This window comes from Spinacia oleracea, chromosome 5 (genome assembly GCF_020520425.1).
Source record: "Spinacia oleracea cultivar Varoflay chromosome 5, BTI_SOV_V1, whole genome shotgun sequence".
Lineage (NCBI taxonomy): Eukaryota > Viridiplantae > Streptophyta > Magnoliopsida > Caryophyllales > Amaranthaceae > Spinacia > Spinacia oleracea.
This window is the reverse complement of record NC_079491.1, coordinates 9,217,426-9,239,082: the sequence shown is the minus strand read 5'-3', so window position 1 is coordinate 9,239,082 and position 21,657 is coordinate 9,217,426. Positions and strand designations below refer to the sequence as shown.

At 33.1% G+C, this 21,657-nt stretch overlaps 2 long non-coding RNA genes across 4 annotated transcripts; both read right to left on the bottom strand.

Moving 5' to 3' along the window:
- Positions 1–248: 248 nt before the first annotated feature.
- LOC110781389 (uncharacterized) lies at positions 249–3,367 on the bottom strand. Of its 3 annotated transcripts, XR_008921141.1 has the most exons (5): positions 3,115–3,367; positions 2,668–2,756; positions 2,382–2,547; positions 1,118–1,209; positions 249–609 (listed from the first exon to the last, which is right to left on the bottom strand). It is a non-coding gene; the product is annotated as an uncharacterized lncRNA (long non-coding RNA). The 3 variants fall into 3 exon arrangements; XR_008921140.1 differs by lacking the exon at positions 1,118–1,209 and having other exon boundaries at positions 3,115–3,363; XR_002531693.2 differs by lacking the exon at positions 249–609 and having other exon boundaries at positions 627–1,209.
- Positions 3,368–11,207: 7,840 nt separating this feature from the next.
- On the bottom strand, positions 11,208–18,787 carry LOC130461261 (uncharacterized). The gene is made up of 5 exons (XR_008921690.1): positions 17,708–18,787; positions 17,443–17,492; positions 14,823–15,024; positions 13,057–13,119; positions 11,208–12,363 (listed from the first exon to the last, which is right to left on the bottom strand). It is a non-coding gene; the product is annotated as an uncharacterized lncRNA (long non-coding RNA).
- Positions 18,788–21,657: the final 2,870 nt, after the last annotated feature.

Sequence of the window (21,657 nt, the reverse complement as noted above, 5' to 3'; positions counted from 1 at the left end):
GTAATTTTAAGTTATTGGTATTTGGTGAATTAAGTTTCTTAATAAGGGTATTTGGTGAAATAAGTATTAAAATAGGGGTATTTGGTGAATTTGAAAATTAGGTTAACGGAGGACTAACGGCGCATCATTAGTAAGGGTATTTTGGGTATTAAGTCATTTGTGAGGGGCATTTGGTGAATTTCTGAAAGTCGAGGGGCATTTGGTGAATTACGCCAAAATTCGGGGGTATTTCATGAAAAATCCGTAAATTAATCCCCTTAAGCAAACATAATGTAAAATGTCACCTGGAAGTTTATCAGAAACCAATTCAAACAACTTATAAAAAATGTTACAAAAGAAGTACATCAAAGTTGTTCCTTTTATTTTACGGTAAAACTCTATTTTATGATACAATAGAATATCAAAGTTACATTTTTAAAGCTAATATATCATCCACCACAACCGGTTTAAGTTCTTTCCTTTTTGAGCATTTCCCATCATGTTTATCACTTTGAGACCATCTGATTCCACTTCAATGCTAAGGAAGCCCGCATCGAATGCATACTCCCTCCTTGGTAGCAGAGTATGTGTTGAGCTTCAACACAAACTCAAGAGCCACCAGTAATGGACCTGACACAATTGACTTGTATCAAATACCTGATCTGAAACCCAAACTCTTTCACTTTATCCGAATTGACCCAAACTGACCACAATCAACGTGTCTAATAACAACTATTTTATCATAAAAAACTCATTGACACAGATTCGCATGTGAAAAGATCCAAATCAGGCCAATGTGACTCCAAAATATACTCAAACAAATTTGATGAACGTTAGTAGGAGCAGTTATACAGTCTGATCCGTTGCATGATTTAACAGATTATATCTTCAATTGTCAATTGCATAGACAACTCATTTGAGCATACAATTCAGAAACCAAACACAATATCAATTGAAGCAGATTCAAAAATCAGTATGCCATCAACAAAATCAGTGGCGCATACAATTCAGAAACCAAACACACAATTTCAAACAGAGGGAGGGTGCAATCTTGGTCTATGTCTAAAGTCGATTCGAGAAATACAGTTAAATAATTCCCTAATTCTTACTCTTCTCACATGGATAATCAAATCATTACCCCTGGATGATCAAATAACAACCCAATTCAGCCTGTTGAACCAAATAATTGCCTAATGTCCGCATCGGTACTTTGTGTGAAAGGAGTTATGCCTGACCAAAAACACGAATCACAAATGAACATGGATATAAAGCTCATGATACATCTAGGATTAACAGGTTCCAAAAATGTATTAGCTACTCCTAAATATGCACTAACCTGTCCCCCTTTGATTGTAGCTGTAACTGTTTAAGTTGTGATGAATCATTGGAAGACATTGAATGTCAACATAAATTGCAAAGGAGTGCTTATTTTAATAATAAATAAGCAAGATGAGACTGAATTTTATTAACCTTATTGATCACATTGGAAGATAAGATGGTGCTGCATTTTTCTAAATTGTGTCACAGAGTTAATTGAATAAATGGTTTTAGTCACAACCTCAAATTGATGTGGATATTTGAACTTATGGAGAACATCAGACTTGTTATATTTCTGTTGACATCCAGTGTATTGCATTTATGGTATTCCTCAAGACCTCGACTATTATGCACTCAGGCAGATTCGGGTTCATGTAGAGATACGGCCTAACAGGAAACCCATAGCTGTTTACTTATCGGTCTTTCATTTAGATAGCTCCAAATAAGCACTCCTTAATGTATTAACCCCAAATGAGAACCAAATAGTTCAAGTTGCATGAAGTGCATATACTCGATAATTTGCTAAAGAATCTCTTTGATCGGCGAACTATACCCATCAAGGCATCAAGTGCCATTGTTACAAATATAATGAAATAATATACGATCTAAAACGATATTTACAGTTCAATTGATATTTGGAAAAAAGAGAAAATATTCAGATACTCCGTGGTAAATTTGCTTATATAGTGTTAAATTTACGGAAATTCCCCTTGATTCGCATATTTCGACAATCAAGAAAATAAATTGGTTCAGACTTCGCATAGACTCACAGAGGACACTTAGTATTAGTGTTTGCACCATTGTTACTCCATATTCTCCCGAGTTTAAAGAAACTATTTTATTTTAGTAGGTGAGAGTACTTTGTCTAAATAAACAAAGTCCCGATTTTGATGGTGTTTAGCCGCATATATTTTGTTGAAATAACATTTGAATACTGTGCGTTAAGTCCTACTTTTAAAGTAATGTGTTGAGAACCAACAAAAAATAAATGTGTTATTTGGTTCTATATACCAAGAAAATCAGACAAAGTAATCAAACTTTACTCAGTTAAAAATATTACAGTAATTTAAGAGCAAGAAAGATACCCTGTGTATGTTGTGCATTATGAGATTGCTTCCTCTTGAGAATGCCACTGATTTATGTTATTTACCAGGCGTGAAAATAGAAGGGCAACAATTAGGGCTCCAATTACCAGCATCCAAAAGACCTCATCCCAACCATTTCTTGAACTTAATGCTGCACCCGCTGATCCTGTACCATAAATAATAGCAGTAACAGTGAGCTATGAGTGCCCAAATCCGCAGAAACAGCAGTAATATGAACCAAACCAAAACATCAAAATAACATATTAGTTTCTCAAAATAAACCAACCCGATATCCTGGGGCTGTGTCCCTTCCACAGCAGCAGAAGGCTTAGGTTCATTCTCCAAATCTCCATAACACCATCTTAATAATACACCCTGAAACAATTAAAACAAACAACAAAACTTCATTATAATTTATTACCAAACCACGACATTATCTCTCTGAGAGGCATTTCATCAAACACTTGGTGCTCAAAAATAATTCCAACCAATTTAACTAAATTCATGCAATTTCCACATGAACCACATTATCCATGTTTGTCAAAGCCTCACCCCTAAACCCAAGCGACATCAAATCCTCGAATTTTGATGCCGTATGTCATTCACAAAGTATCAACAAAGGCTCAAATTAACAAAAACAAACAAAAGAGTTCTAAGGTAAATCTTCAATACATAAAATTCCACATACAAAATCATAAAATTTGAATTTTTCCGGGTTTTGTTTTTCTTTTACCAGAATTCCGCGGCCGTCGTCAAGTCGTGAGAGACTCGGAATGAAATCATCATCATATTCTTCAACGGATAGGGTTCAAACCTGATAATCTCGCATTTCAGTAGTTGTTGATATCTAGGGAGAGAGAAAATGAATTGAATTAGGTTTTTTCCGTTTTCTCTCTCCTCTTTCGATTTCTCTGGTTTGGTGAGAGAAGAGGCGTAAAGGAAGGAAAAACACGGGGGTTGGTGAGGACTGAGGGTAATTTAGTATTTTCGAAGGTGGACACGAAAAATGTATTTACCTATTTAACCCTCCCCTCTTGGCTTATATAATAGAGATACATAGTATTTATGTTAAATTACTCTTAATGATATGACAATTTTATGTGGCACTCTAATTAATCTTATTCGTCCGTTTTACTAATGTGTCAGTTACATATTTTTAATTCTAAAATCAAATACAAATCTCTTTTTTCATTCGTCAGATTTTAGTTAAATCCTACGTGGCGCTCTAATATCTCAGCAAATATGTCTCTTTTATATATATATATATATATATATATATATATATATATATATATATATATATATATATATATATATATATATATAGAGAGAGAGAGAGAGAGAGAGGAAGGCTCATGTGAGAACACCCCCTCTATGTAAGAACACAATCTTATGTGAGAATAAATCTGGGTCTTTGGTTCCCTTCTAATCTAACAGCTCAAAATCAATAGCTTAATAATGGCAGTTTTGTAATTTCGCGAGTGATAACCCCAATCACTTTCCTCCTCTTTCACGTTATTACTCCTCTCTCAAATATTCCACAACTCAATTTTCTCTCTCTTCACTGTGCCTCCATTAGAGCATTAATCAAGCTGAGATTGCTCTTAGCTTCAATTTTGTTCTAATTGTTGCGATTTCACTCCTTATTCTCAAAGATATTCATCGAGTTTTCAGATTTTGTGTGTTTAAAGGTTTGATTTCAAATTTGTGTTTAATTTTTCAATTTTTTTTCATGATTATGTGATTAATTTTATGATTTTGGACCGATTATGTTGAATTTGATTGTAATTTGGAATGATTATTTGTATTTTGATTCAACTTCGTTCTTAATTTTGTGTTTTTTCGAATTCGAGCATATTTAGCGAAATTGTATTGTGTGAAATTCAATCATGTATTTGCGAATTTCATTATTTATTTATGTTGTTCTTTGATCTGAGTCTACATATTGTTTGATCCTTGTTGTGTCTTTCATTCTTTTTAATTTCAGGTTTCTATCTGCTTGAGCTAAGGAATTAACAGTTCTTCATAGTCTACTATCATCAATCGCTGAATTGAATCTGGTGAGTTTTCTTATTAACATATTTTGTATAATTGCTCTTCATGTTCTGAACTTTTATTTACATGTTCTATTTTATTGTTGTACATGTTCTGACCTGTTTTTTCTCTCTCCAAAATGTAGTAGCAACTCTCTCCTCTCTCCCTCTCTCTAATACTTAAAACTTCAATGATCATCACCAAAATTGTGAATTCCTTTACATTCTTTGTATTTTTGTTATATATTTACTGCATATCTTCACCAAATACCTAGAATTTTGTCTTATTTACGTTAAAATGAAAGGTACAAATTCAAATTTGGGGCTACTTTTCAATTATGTAATGTTAATTTCTTTATTTTTAGATTCATGTTTTCGATCTGTTTATCGTTTGATAATTTCCAGAAATAGTTTGACTCAAATATTGAATATTGGAATTTTATTGATTTATAGCAATCATGTATGTTCATACTTTTTTTGTGTTGGAGACTTGGAGTATTAGTTTTTCCAGTTGTAGTTTTCTTAATGATAATTAGGAAGAAAAAAAAAAGAAAGGCAATGGACCATTGGTGATAATTTGACTAGCATTATAAAATAATAGTACAAGGCTAAGGAGAAGCAATGTGAGGATTTAAGCCTTGAACCTGAATGTCACAGTCCCTCATCCTAGTGTCCAGTATCTTTAATAATAGCCTAGTGTCTATTTTCCCTTCAATTATTAAGTCTTTTGAATACATGTGTGATCTGTAGAATTTACAAACAATAAAACTAGAGATTGGTTCTGAATCTTTTGATTATGTTGCAGCTTAAAACTTCTATGGAGAATAGTAATTCTACCTTTGACAAAGAGAAGGCACAAGAACGGTTATAAAAGCTCCCTGGTGGTGTTGTTGTTTTTAAGGTCCTATGTTTGTTCCTGAAATATGATCCCTTACTGGACCAAGCTGAGTGGCATGGTGTGGACAAAGAAACTGAAGATTCTAAGACCCCTTTTATAGCAAGGGGTTTTGCTAGCATCTCGAGTCTCTCGATTTTGCCTGATCTTGATCCCAAAGATGGAGCAATCGTAACAGGTGATACTCCTATGTCAGTCACATGCTTTGCTGCTCCTAGTGATCAATGATGTATGTGGTCTCCCTAATTATAATCTTATCGGCTTGTCTCCCTTAAATGCTCGCCAACAGTTTATTTTAATGATTGCAGGGGTAAATGATGAATGTGGTTGATCCCATTTTATTTGGCAGGGTAAGCAGTTGCATGTGTTCTAATTATTGTTGCATATGTTGTAATTATGGTTGTATATGGTCTAATTGTTGTATTTGCTATAGACAATACTACATGCATTGTTTTCTTGAATATTTTGTTAAAATCTATTAGCTCAAATGGTAGAGCAATGTGTCATTGCACATGGATGTAGGTTCGAATCCTACATAGGTTGTTTACAAGACACGACTTAGCTCCATTGTGTTTATATGGATAGGTCCTACAAGAGAGTTACCCTCCAAAATATATCGACACCAACTGGTGATAATTTGTGCTTTCTTATCAGACTCCGCCAATGAGGAATTATGTTGGTTATACATCTTGGACATCTCATTCGTGCTTCCCTGTTCCTTGGCTAGTTTCTCCACAAATTGTTGCCTTCAGTTCAAGTGTTAGATTTCATGTTCTAAAAATTAAGGCTAACGTTCTACAAATTTATACATATATTCTGAATTTTATACATATATTCTAAAGTAAGTTGAACAGATTCAAAAGTAAATAGGATTTAAAAGTAAAGAATCATCAAATAGGAGAATTGATATTGTAACGCCCCGACCTCTAAATCACTTATTAAAGCATACTTAGCAGCGGAATTAACCTAATTTGGTCGGGACATTACCTGCCGTAATTCTCTTTTGAAAATTACAAGGCAACATCATACATAAGCCATAAAAACCTCCAATTAGTATAATAATCCTTTATATTCTCAAAATAAAAGTACATAACTTACTAAAAGTCTTTAATTAAACTATTAAAACTTAAGGCATAAACTAGGTGGGAATTATTAAAGTGAAATCCTCGCCACTACTCGTTCCCATCGTTCCCATCGGTACCTAAAACAGAAAACAAAATAACGGTGAGCCGAAGACTCAGTAACGAACTATTCTAGAAACGTAAATTCATTTCAATTCATTTTATTTAATAACACAGGGAGAATAGAATAATGTAAAATATTTTATAAAGTCCTTTATTTAATTCATTTTCAACTTTAGGGTGCACATGCTAGTCGTGGCAAGTATGACATGGTGGAACGTCTTCCACGATGGACCGCTGTCCATAAACATGGGGCCTTGGCCCGAAAACATGAGAGCCTTGGCTCAATGGGCGGATGCCCCATGGGTACATGCATGACCGAGAATCGTAACCTGTGAACATATACTGCCAAACGGACTAGGAATTTCACTTTCATTTATCATGTTTCGTTTAATTTTACATTTTAGTCTTTTTACTTCAGTTGAAGTAACATAATTCCTTTGGATCATAAGATCAAACATCCTTTCTTTCCTGGTTTCTTATAACCAGCATTTTATAAGAAATTCAATCAATCATCATAGCATTTTATAATCAATCATAAAATAAGGAATAATTCCATCAAATCATATTATAATAAATTATTCAATAAAATCATATTTCATTTCCCGCAATTCATAAAACATGTCAAAACATTCATTTGATAAATCAATCATATGTTGTAATTTCATAATCACATTTATAAGGGAATTGCGGGTACTAGCAATAGCCGTTACCTCAACCGTAGTTTTATATTTCCCGTCTGATGGATCGTTCTTCCTGAGCTCCAAGTCCGCTTTCTTTCAAAATATTAAATTTGTTGAATTAGTATTACGACGATAAATAATTTAAAATCAATATTTTATAAATCATAAATTTATAAATAAAGAATTTAATTAACGAATTTTAATAAAAAGTATAATTTCGAAATTTAATGAAAATATTATTATTGAATGAAATTTTAATCGAAATATATATATTTATATTTCATAAAACCGGTTTTCATGAAAATATTATTTAAATTCCGTTTTTAATAAATAAAACTAGTAACTTATTTTCGTAAAATCGATAATAAAACCTGAAAAATAATAAACATTTTATTAGTAATTAATCATTTTATTAAATCATAGGCATTGATATGTTAAAATCTGATAATTATAAATCAACCTTAAATCACCCAAAAAGCCCAAATTGAGAAATGGCCCAACCTAAAATTGGGTTTGAGGGAAGATAAAAGTCAAGGCTATAAAATTAGGAATTGGATTCCTCTTTCTTATTTTTTTTTTTTGTTCTCGGTTTCCTGGGAAAACAGGCAAGAACAGGGGAGGGAGTGCGAAGCAGGGGCACGAAGGAGAGGAGGAGAGAAGGGAGGGAAGGATGACTGAGCTGGGCGGCGCAGCAGCGCAAATCCGCGCCGGAGGCGACGGTTATGGTGGTTTGTGCGGTGGTGGTACAGGCGAGGGAAGGGGGAGGGAGTGCGAAGCAAAGGGAGGAAGCAGGGGAGGTTGAGGGGAGAGGAGGGTGGCACTGGGTTCGGGTCTTGGGAGGATATAAGGGCGGAGCACCGAGGTTTTGAGACGGAGGTTGGCCGGAGAGAGGAGGAGGGTGACTGGAGGTGGTGGAGCGCGACGGTGGTGGTGCAACGAGGCAGAGGAGGAGGGGAAAGGAACAGGGGAGTGCGGTGCTTCGAGGAGGGGGAAAGGGAAGTGCGGTGAGGTGCGGTGGTGTTTCTGGCTGGCCGAGTGGTGCTGGGGTGGTGGTCGAACAGTGGTGGGAATGGTGGTGGTCGGTGGCTGTTGTGGTGGTTAATGGTGGTGATGGTTCGAAGCAGAGAGGAGGAGGAGAATTGAAAATCAGAATTTGTTTTTGATTGAATTTCCTGAAATGGAAATGCAATTTGTATATCAATATTGAAAAGTTTACTTGGGGTCCAAGGGGTTGAATTTGGACAGAATTGAGGGAAGGAGGGAAGGAAATTTCCTTCCTGGTTTATACGTGGAGAGCAAGGGAAGAGGGAAAAAGTGAATTTTTGGTTCCTTGAGGGCATTTTCGTAATTTCACAATATTAGGCAAAAAAAATTCAGAAATTGTTGTAATTTTCAGAAATTTATAAAAATAGAAATGTTTAATTAAAATCAAGTTTTAAAATAATTCTTTATAAAAAAAAATATCCTTAACGAAAAATAAATTTAGTTTCCGAATAGAATAAGAACGTTTCGAAATTATTCGATTTTCAAAATAAATTACGAAATAATTAATATTTAAAGAATAGCTCAAGCTCGTAAATTTGAAATTAAATTATAAACTGAAAAAGAAATCGTGTAACAATATTAAAAATTCAAGCGAAATAAAACTTCGTTAATTAAAATAAAGTTCGAATTTAGGACTTAAAATGATTTTAAGTTAAATAAAAATAATTAAGCATAATTAATCGAGTTTTAAAAATTCGGGGTATTACATTCTTACCCCCTTAGAAAAAGTTTCGTCCTCGAAACTTGAAAAATTAGATTTATAAAATGATTGCTGAAAATTGAAAACGCTTGAATAAAGGCATGATGTTTTATTTTAAAACCAAGATCTCACAATTTTATTTCAATCCCGACAATGTCTAGCCTTCGTTCCGCCATCATCTTTTAGGACTCCGCTTCAACTCGAGACCTAGAATCGAAGAGTAAAGAATGCAAAAGGGGCAAAACTATATATTGATCCTTAATCGTCATTAAGGTCAATTACATTTCGCTATCGTCTTTCGTATCTCCACTTGATTTCATATAATAGGATCGAGGAGCAAAGAACGAAAAAAGGGGCAAACTTGTTAGCATAGACTAGGCTCCTATTTTACTTTGCGATATCCTGTTTGAAAATATTTTCCACCAAAACAGTAGTTTTTAATGCAAAATTATAATTCTGAAAATATATGTATATATAATGAAAATAAATATTTATCTATCAATTGCAAGACTCAAATAGTTGTAAAAGTTATTTATTATAATAATAATCTCGTACTCTGAGCTCGGGAGAACTTCCATTGGAGACGGCTTCCATGTATAACCATTAGTTATTATCAACACAATCATGCCAGCGTAAACATAATCCATAAAGCATATCATAAAGAAATAATTCTTAATTGAAACGTGCACAATTAACATAAGCATAATATTCATATACTAGTGATGGTAACACATCTTAGTTTGAGACTCAATTAGCGCATATCGCTTCCAAAATTTTCATCATTAATTAACCTTATTCATAAAACATCGTGATTCGTAAATCATATCGTTTTTAGGCGATTATTTGGACATATTGCGTTTTCGTTTTGCTCTTGAGCCTCTTTGCTGCAGGAATCTTGTCGTTGTCTTTCTTTATTCGTTTCGTTTTGATTTCGATCTCCAGTCTTTCGTCTATGTTGAGTGACTTCGTTAACTGCGATCGTTGCAGGGGTTCGAATCCAATCACGTGACTAGAAATATATCGTTAGACATATGACTTCGTTACTTATCCTTAGGTCGAAAAATCTCATATTTTGCGAAGAATGTTAAGCCATCAAGCATGCCTTTATCATAAACAATCTAGCTTCTAGAAAACTTAGTTCATCCTACCTGGTTTTACAAACATGTCATTTTGTCAATTTCTATTCTCAACTCCATTTCATTCCTCAATCATTCATAACTCTTTTCGAATTTCATAACGTTCATTAATATCATCAACCTGATAGACATAATTCTTGATAACTTATTTCAATGCTTTATATGCAACCTCAATTTCATGTCCTCGCCATAAATCGTACTTTTCCTCAGAACATTTTTGCAAAACCTTACATTCTCTAGTTCAACTTCCTTTATGGAGATTATCAAGTATCCTTTTAAATAAATACACAAAAATACTCCCTATTAAAGGCGCGAAAAGGTAAACCAAGAATACCATCAACGTAACTGACATACTAATTCCTGATTACTTGTTTTGGTATAATTCTCAGAACTTCATGTGTACATTCAATTTCATCTTTTCACCATAAATCATATTCTTTCATAACTTTTAAAAGTTCTAGCTTAGCTTCCTTAACATATATGAATACACACTTAGGTACCTACAACCACAAAACAATCATTATGAAGGGTGCGGAAAAGTAACTCATAAATCAATCATAACTTGAACGCTTTAAACCTTGAATAACCTTAATTTAATTGGTGATTCGCCACTTATAAACATACAAACTCATGCTCTTTCGGTAATCTATCCTTTAACCTTATTGACAGACTAATTCTTGATAGCTTTATTTTGGTAAAATCCTCAAGATCTTATTCATGTGTCAACTCAAATAGGTCCTTTATCATAACTTATGTTGGGTTCATAACTTTTCTGTATAACTCCTTAGCTTCCTTAATAGAGGCATAAGGCATACCAATCATCTTCTAGATAATAGACTTTAGTACTCATAAACATTAATGTATTCGTCATGACTAACACGGGGAGGTAACCCTAGAATCAATATCATTCATAACTTTGAACACTTTAAACCTAAAATAACCTCAACTTAATTAGTGATCCATCACTCATGAAATACATCCTTGGTCTCGTTTGGTACTATAATATTTATTCTATCCTTAAAGATTTCATAACCATGAAAATTCCTCAAAACAATTCATATCCACAAAATCTTTGAGTTCGCACCGTGCTTAACTTAACTTCTTCCAAGGAAATGCTTAAACTTTGCCTAGTTTATCTAAGATAGAAAAACTCATAACATGACATGTGACGGTAAACATAAAATCCAGGGAAGTTCGATTCTAAAGCGAGAGAGAGCTAAATCAAAATAATATCGGCGTTGGCGTCATCTTTGTCCTTTATCATGTAATCTCTTACGTATGTTGACGAGCGTGATGGATTTAGCATTGTTGTTGCTTCGTTCATGATTGGTCGAGGTTGATGTTCCGATATTCGTTGGAGGTGGTTTAGGACATTCTTTAACGAAATAATCTTTTCCTTGACATAAATAAAAAGTATTCGTTTTAGCACAATATTCAATTCCATTCGTTAGAGTATTTTGAAAATCTCGAGTAGTTGATCCATATGATTGACCTAGTCTTCAAGTTCCATTGAATTGGCTTGCGATCATAGATTGGTGGATTCGAGGGTGATTAGTGACGCAATTTCGTTTGCATTAGTGACTTTCGTTTTTCGAGAATCTTTGACCACTTCAGTTGACAACATTCTTGCAGTTCTTAATCGTTCCATCATCTCCTTGGGGTCTACTATAGATTGGTCGTCATAGAAATCGTCATGGGAAACATCATTGTGGACGACGTCATCGTGAATGTTGCGCTTTGATGTGAGCTTCGTTCGTGGCATCATTAGTACCTTGATAATCGATATTTCGCATAACATATTCAATCAAGAAAACATATATAACAGGAGAACTGAATCCCTTTTATCCCGTGTGTTCCTACGCTCACACTCATTTCATTTTAACTTAACATGATTTTATCATATTCCTTTTTAGCTTATTCCTTAAAACTCTTTGCTTAAAGCCTAATGAATTCTATTATGTGCAAAACCCGTAAGGTTTAGCACTTATGGTCGCAGAACCTTGGCTCTGAATACCAAACTGTAACGCCCCGACCTCTAAATCACTTATTAAAGCATACTTAGCAGCGGAATTAACCTAATTTGGTCGGGACATTACCTGCCGTAATTCCGTCTTGAAAATTACAAGGCAACATCATACATAAGCCATAAAAACCTCCAATTAGTATAATAATCCTTTATATTCTCAAAATAAAAGTACATAACTTACTAAAAGTCTTTAATTAAACTATTAAAACTTAAGGCATAAACTAGGTGGGAATTATTAAAGTGAAATCCTCGCCACTACTCGTTCCCATCGTTCCCAGCGGTACCTAAAACAGAAAACAAAATAACGGTGAGCCGAAGACTCAGTAACGAACTATTCTAGCAACGTAAATTCATTTCAATTCATTTTATTTAATAACACAGGGAGAATAGAATAATGTAAAATATTTTATAAAGTCCTTTATTTAATTCATTTTCAACTTTAGGGTGCACATGCTAGTCGTGGCAAGTATGACATGGTGGAACGTCTTCCACGATGGACCGCTGTCCATAAACATGGGGCCTTGGCCCGAAAACATGAGAGCCTTGGCTCAATGGGCGGATGCCCCATGGGTACATGCATGACCGAGAATCGTAACCTGTGAACATATACTGCCAAACGGACTAGGAATTTCACTTTCATTTATCATGTTTCGTTTAATTTTACATTTTAGTCTTTTTACTTCAGTTGAAGTAACATAATTCCTTTGGATCATAAGATCAAACATCCTTTCTTTCCTGGTTTCTTATAACCAGCATTTTATAAGAAATTCAATCAATCATCATAGCATTTTATAATCAATCATAAAATAAGGAATAATTCCATCAAATCATATTATAATAAATTATTCAATAAAATCATATTTCATTTCCCGCAATTCATAAAACATGTCAAAACATTCATTTGATAAATCAATCATATGTTGTAATTTCATAATCACATTTATAAGGGAATTGCGGGTACTAGCAATAGCCGTTACCTCAACCGTAGTTTTATATTTCCCGTCTGATGGATCGTTCTTCCTGAGCTCCAAGTCCGCTTTCTTTCAAAATATTAAATTTGTTGAATTAGTATTACGACGATAAATAATTTAAAATCAATATTTTATAAATCATAAATTTATAAATAAAGAATTTAATTAACGAATTTTAATAAAAAGTATAATTTCGAAATTTAATGAAAATATTATTATTGAATGAAATTTTAATCGAAATATATATATTTATATTTCATAAAACCGGTTTTCATGAAAATATTATTTAAATTCCGTTTTTAATAAATAAAACTAGTAACTTATTTTCGTAAAATCAATAATAAAACCTGAAAAATAATAAACATTTTATTAGTAATTAATCATTTTATTAAATCATAGGCATTGATATGTTAAAATCTGATAATTATAAATCAACCTTAAATCACCCAAAAAGCCCAAATTGAGAAATGGCCCAACCTAAAACTGGGTTTGAGGGAAGATAAAAGTCAAGGCTATAAAATTAGGAATTGGATTCCTCTTTCTTATTTTTTTTTTTGTTCTCGGTTTCCTGGGAAAACAGGCAAGAACAGGGGAGGGAGTGCGAAGCAGGGGCACGAAGGAGAGGAGGAGAGAAGGGAGGGAAGGATGACTGAGCTGGGCGGCGCAGCAGCGCAAATCCGCGCCGGAGGCGACGGTTATGGTGGTTTGTGCGGTGGTGGTACAGGCGAGGGAAGGGGGAGGGAGTGCGAAGCAAAGGGAGGAAGCAGGGGAGGTTGAGGGGAGAGGAGGGTGGCACTGGGTTCGGGTCTTGGGAGGATATAAGGGCGGAGCACCGAGGTTTTGAGACGGAGGTTGGCCGGAGAGAGGAGGAGGGTGACTGGAGGTGGTGGAGCGCGACGGTGGTGGTGCAACGAGGCAGAGGAGGAGGGGAAAGGAATAGGGGAGTGCGGTGCTTCGAGGAGGGGGAAAGGGAAGTGCGGTGAGGTGCGGTGGTGTTTCTGGCTGGCCGAGTGGTGCTGGGGTGGTGGTCGAACAGTGGTGGGAATGGTGGTGGTCGGTGGCTGTTGTGGTGGTTAATGGTGGTGATGGTTCGAAGCAGAGAGGAGGAGGAGAATTGAAAATCAGAATTTGTTTTTGATTGAATTTCCTGAAATGGAAATGCAATTTGTATATCAATATTGAAAAGTTTACTTGGGGTCCAAGGGGTTGAATTTGGACAGAATTGAGGGAAGGAGGGAAGGAAATTTCCTTCCTGGTTTATACGTGGAGAGCAAGGGAAGAGGGAAAAAGTGAATTTTTGGTTCCTTGAGGGCATTTTCGTAATTTCACAATATTAGGCAAAAAAAATTCAGAAAATGTTGTAATTTTCAGAAATTTATAAAAATAGAAATGTTTAATTAAAATCAAGTTTTAAAATAATTCTTTATAAAAAAAAAATATCCTTAACGAAAAATAAATTTAGTTTCCGAATAGAATAAGAACGTTTCGAAATTATTCGATTTTCAAAATAAATTACGAAATAATTAATATTTAAAGAATAGCTCAAGCTCGTAAATTTGAAATTAAATTATAAACTGAAAAAGAAATCGTGTAACAATATTAAAAATTCAAGCGAAATAAAACTTCGTTAATTAAAATAAAGTTCGAATTTAGGACTTAAAATGATTTTAAGTTAAATAAAAATAATTAAGCATAATTAATCGAGTTTTAAAAATTCGGGGTATTACATTTCATAAATGGAATGCAAAGAGTTTCCTATGTAGGATTCGAACCTACATCATTGTGCTATCGCACAAAGCTCTACCAATTGATCTAATAGGCATTGTCCCAAAACATCAAGCATTTACGACCATCACTTGCATTAACACCACACACGCAAAACTTCTAGCAGCAACCAAACATAGCAGAACCACTGCCCACCCCAGACTGACCCGCAACAACCCTCCCTGCAAAAGAAATAGCGTGCACAAGCAGCTATGCAACCACAACATTGGAACATACCTTTCTAGTTTCAGAACATCTTGTTATGAAATTTAGAACATAAAATATCCATAAATAATAGCTTCTCTACATGAAGGAACAATATAAATTATGTTCTACAAGGTGAAACTTAATGTTCTTAAAAGTGAGGCTTCATGTTCTAAAGAATTGAGATGATGAAATATCAAGCAATATTTGAAAGGATGTCACCTAAAAGTGTATTTTCGACAATTGGACTACAAATGGACTCCGGCGCTGATGTTTTATCGCTTTATAAACTAGTAATACGTAGTAAAAAATTATGTTCTAAAAGGTGAAACTTAATGTTCTAACAAGAGAAATTATATGTTCTAACAATTGAATTTATATGTTCTAACAAGTGAAGCTATGTGTTCTATACATTATTCCTATATGTTCTAAGCATTTAAGCTACATGTTCTAAGAATTTAAGCTATATGTTCTGCAAAGCAATGTACACACAAGTAAGAAAGGCAATAGACTAAAAAAAATTATCCTTCTACTCTACCCAATATATTCTACCAATATATATTTTGATGCACCTTCTCTATATTCTGCCGTGCTTTAAAATATGGCATGTTGAAAACTCTTCACATAGTTTATGAACAAACTAAATAACGAAACTAAGATCCGTATATATTTGTTATATAAAACATCAAGTCTCTTTTCATTCTTCCCAACCTCTACTCCTATCCCAACCTTACCCTCAAAACTTCCCCTGCTCTACCATATGGTACGTGTAGTCAAAAAAGATATGAAAGATTTTATTTGAATGATTCGCATATAAGTGGAGAGAGGAACAAGAGCTTACACATATCTCATAAGTGGACCACATTGAATTGATGGTTAGTAAAGTCAGAACATGAGCCACAACTAGTATTAACCATTGCCTAGATCCAAAAAATCGATAGACTCTATGAGCCACGTACTAAATATATTTGTTCTAAACCGTGAACAATATAAGCTATATGTTCTGTACATTATTCCTGTATGTTCTGTACAGATAAGCTATATGTTCTAACAAGATACGCTATATGTTTTGTACATTATTCCTATATGTTCTAATCAGTTAAGCTACATGTTCTAATCAGTTGAGCTACATGTTCTAATCAGTTAAGCTACATGTTCTAATCAGTTGAGCTATATGTTCTACATGTTCTAATCAGTTGAGCTATATGTTCTAATCATTATTCACATATGTTCTAATCAGTTAAGCTACATGTTCTAATAAGTTAAGCTACATGTTCTAATCAGTTGAGCTATATGTTCTAATCAGTTAAGCTACATGTTCTAGTCAGTTGAGCTACATGTTCTAATCAGTTGAGCTATATGTTCTAACAAAAAAATATAACCACTAATATAGACTGGTCAATAACAAATGCACTATAAGCATAAAACATGAGCCTACATCTTTGTACCCACATTAGTCTTCAGAAAATGTCACTAAAAACATAGATGCAGAAGCCTATAGAAGTAATCTCATCAAGTTCAAAACATGTGTACTTATAATTAGAACATATGCAATTATGATGTTCTACACAGCGAGATATGATGTTCTACACAGTGAGTTATGATGTTCTACATAGTGAGCTATGATGTTCTAAATTCTTAACCTTCATGTTCTGAAGTATTGAGAGTATAAAATATTACTCTAAATTGTTCATTATTGCGTTCATAAGTGATGGCGGACGATTGGCTACGTTGCTTTGGCGTGTTTATTCTCATTTTCTCTGTTTAAAAATTCAGAACATATAACTATTACTTTTAGAACATCATAAAATATCAAAATAACGAAATATTTTGAAATTCTCAAATTAATTCAACAAAAGGTCTTGCGCGCACAAGGTGTACAATAAATTTATTGTACACCAAGATAACTTTTGTGCAGTTTTTTGTAACTTTAACCTATTTTTCTGTAACTTTTATATTATAAAAATAAAAAGTTGATAGATAAACATTTTAAAGGGTTAAATGATTAATTTATACATTATTAGGGATTTGGAAGAAATAATTTTGATTCAAATGAAAAAAATTATCATTAAAAAATAGATAACTTTTACACATATAAATGTAACTTTTAATCATTTTGAGTCAACTTTTATTTCGGTGTACAATATTTATTGTACACCCATTATAAATAAGAATTTGTGTTAATTCAAAACCAGAAATTAAATTCTTATAAAAAAATACTAAAAGTTCATAAAATTCAGAACATCCACAATTGCAACAAACATTAAATATATGGAACATAAAAATTCACAAAATCGTTAGAAACATCCACAATTTCACAGACCAAATAATTACAAAATCAATTTCGAAATATTTCGAAAATAATAACAAAAATTTCGAAAATTAATAAATAAGTTTCACTAAAATTAAGCACCGAATACTTACTCTTGTGGATTCTCTGGATTGTTTGCTAGTTTGTCGTGCTTTTTTTTTTGCTGAAAATCAAAATTTAACAAAAATTAACTTCAATAATGTATGAAAACAAAGAAAGAAGTTTGAAATTAGGTTAACAGTTTGTGTATTTTTCTTATCTCCGTCGTTTATATTTTTTTTTTGTGCTCCAGTCATCCTCAATTGAACAAATTAGGTTAAAATTAGGGAAATTTGTTTAAGGAGAGAAGAAATATAGAACAATTGAGATTGAATTTACCTTAAATCAACAATACACCGGCGATGAAGGAGGTTGATCAGCGGTTCTTTGAGCTTCGATGGTGGTTTTTTCGAGAGGAGAGAGAAAACGGTGAGAGAGAACAGAGAGTCGCGAGAGGGAGAAAATGAAGAGGGAGGTTTAGAGAGAGAAAGTGGTTGGGGTTTATGAAAGAAACGTGGTTTTTATTTAGGAAAGATGGATGGTTGTTTCATCATTTAATCCTAACCATTAGATCGTATCTAATCCTACGGATTAGATTCATTCTCATATATAGTAGTATACTCACATAAGGACCTATTTTCACATGATCTCTCCCATATATATATATATATATATATATATATATATATATATATATATTAGATTGTTGCTGCTAATTTTTCCAAAAGGAAAAAGGGAGACAAAGGTATATGTAAAAATCATACTCCGTATTTTATTGATTGTGACAAACAAAGAAGTAGAAAATATAGGTACGCCATAACTTCCCAACGTACAAGGGGAGCGGTGAAGACACCTCTTAATAAGGGCACTCCAATAACATTACAACTTAAAGTTGATGACTTCTCAAACACACACACTGACACACCGACACACGCACCTATAGGATTGTGCACCGGTCCAGAACCAAACCAGCCCAAAAACAGCTACCAGGAGTCCACGCAAACATAATAACAATATTATACATTTATACGTACGTACTACGTAATACGGAGTAACATTAAACATATTCATTCAACTAAACATTTGCCACCAAAAACGGGTCGGCTACACTTCAAGAAATTGCAACATTTGGTGCCAACCCCATCACACCACTGAAAATAAGCAGCACAACCAAGATTATGGTTAGGAAGTATGACACGACCAAGCTGCACCAGAATGTTTTCAGCTGATGGTAGAGAAATAAGCTCATTACCATTATTATCAATGGTATTTGCAGAGGTAATTACTATAATTAGCATAAGCATAACTATTGTTAACACATACTTTCCCTTAATCTCCATCTAAACAAATCAAATTTGCTTTTTTTTTTTTTTTTTGGTTTGGAGAATTATGATTTTTGTTGTTTAATTATGGAGTATAGTTCATAAGAAACAAGCCTTTATATAGAAGTAATAGGTACTAGAAAAATGCTAATTAGCTCATGGCCGGCTAACAACCTTCATTTTTTTATCCACGATAGTACTAACTAATCTTAAACATGTTGTTATTAAGTAGCCTACTAGGGTATCAGTAAGCAGAGTGGCAGACGAGTCTTAATCTTTTGTCCCATAATTTGTGTACCACGTATGTGTCATTTTTTCTTACGGAGTATTATTTAACATTAATGTAAGTTTAGATATGAAAATAAAATTGGTTAACCAAGTGCAATTGTATTTTAACATTAATGTAAGTCTACTAATGAAAAAAGTGATACACGAATTGTATTTTCATTCACTTTGTTCATGGATGCATATAAGAGATTTCATGGTTACAATGATAATTGTAGCCTTCAAAAACACTATCATTGAACTTTAATTTCAACTTAACTCCGTTATAGTCAATTTATTTTATCTGAACTTATATGAAATAAACTTATTTTTTTGTGTAAAAACATTTGGGAAAAACTTTTTTTTTTAATTTAAATTATTTTAACTTATCTGAATTTATCTGAATTTACTTTGTCTAAAATAAGTCGAACACAACAAACCCTTAACTGAACAATTTAAACAACACACAATTTAGGCCAATCAATGATACTTGGTATTTACGAATGATGTCTTAGCCCAATTGTTAATTAAGACTGAAGGTCTGTGTATGATAGGTCTCAGGTTCGAATCTCCTCCCTCATATGTAATTTATTATTGCCCTTGTGACTCATTTGCAACCAAAAAATGAATTTGATATTTGATATATAATGGAGATTTTTCATTGTAATTACTAGTCACTGGATTATACACCCATGCGATATACGCGTTATTTAATAATTTCTCCGATCTAATACAATAATTTTTACATATAATTAGCAATGAGGCAAAGCCAGTCAATTTTTGTTAGGAGGGCAATCTATACCTTAAATACCAAAATAAAAGAGTAGATTTGGGCCTACCCAGTCACCCCCGGCCTCGCCCCTGACTAACATGAAGCTATATATATACTTCGTATTAGTTGTTTTAGAATTAAAAGCTACTGAAATACCTTTTTAAGAAGAAATTAGACCAAATATTGTGAGTTATTGGAAACAATGTAGTAGTACTACGTGGTACTAAGACTTTGTTCTCTGCGCATGATTTTGTCTGATCTTTTTAGTTTTTTGTGTTTGATTTAGTCTGGTCTGATCTGGTCTGCTGCCCTACGTCTAAATGTTTTATGTGACTATGTGATCAGTGATAATTAAATCCTTTTATATTCTGTTTAGTCTGACTTTTCTGGATTAACTTGGACTGATTTTTCTGATTTATTCTGATCTAATAAACAATAAGAATGAGGTGAAAAGAAGCTAAATAAAAAGGAAAGAATCGAAGTTAGATAGCGCAATATGGTGTGAAAAACGTGGGATATACAAGATGACAAAAGGTGTACAAAATATCAAACCTAAACGTGTACTCCACTAAATATCAATGCAATGTAATCATAATTTTTGTTATTAATCTTTTTTTTTTTTGACATTCTTGTTAATCTTTTACTTGTTTTAATCTAATATATATATATATATATATAAAGGAGAGTTTTTTGGAGAACATTTAGAGCGTCCACGTAGGATTTCCACGTCATCACATGTTATTAACTTATTAATTAATTAAATAAAGAATATTAGAGTCTTGCCATGATTGACCACTTAATAAGATAAGATGATAGATAATATGATAAGATAGATTCCAACTAAAATTTATCCTACTTCTCTTCAACCTTTTTATATATATACATATAAGCTTTTGATGGGAATTTATCCTACTTCCTTTCTACGTTTTTGTGATAAAATATGCAATGTGACGCAATGTGGTGTTAATTATACCCCGGGGACAAATGAGATTATTATCCAGTGTTGTTATTTTTGGGTGTCTGTTTATTGTTTCAGAACATGAGAGGATGAAGCTTAAGGTGTGAATTCTGATTCGTGGGAAACAGTTGATATGTTGTGTTGTTTCTTTGATGGTTTTTCTGTGACACATCTTGCTAACCATGTCGTCTAAGTTTATATGCTTTGTTCTCATAAATCTCTTTATGGGCTATTGGCATATCACACATTTTTGGTCAATCATGATTTTGCTATGTCTATAAACTTAAATGCCTATGTCTTGAGTAGTTATCGTATTTGTGTTTTGTATTAGGTTCATATGTATTAGAAAGCGTTGTTTAGTTTTGATACGTAGTATAGCGGACTATTTTGGATGGGCATGCGTTATTTCCATGTCATCAAATCTCTGAATAATATATTTCAGATTATTAAAATAAAAATAGATAAATAAGCACCTAATAAAAGATAATAAGAGATAAATTTTACTAAGAATAAAAAAGATAAATAAGTACTAAGTAAATAACAGAAAAAAATACAATTATCCTATTTAAAAAAATAAGATAGAATTACAAATAGTGAATTTTCACAAAGAAAAAATACCATTGGGAGTGGATAGAATAGTGAACGAAGAAAAGTAGATATAATTACAATTCTTCATTCTATACAATTGCATACGTATGCATATCCTTAATAGAGTTTATGTGACCATTCTATACAATTCTTCATTCTATACCATTACATACTTATGCATATTCGTTATAGAGATTATGCATATTCGTAAAACTATAAAACACTCTATGCCTAGATAATTATTAAATATGTAATAGAGTTTTATTTATATTAAACCTTCAATATTTGGATTAATTCATATCATAAATTTAAATCATAATAACTATTATTAAGCATACAATAGAATTCTACTTTCTATTATACTTATAATTTATAAAATACCTAT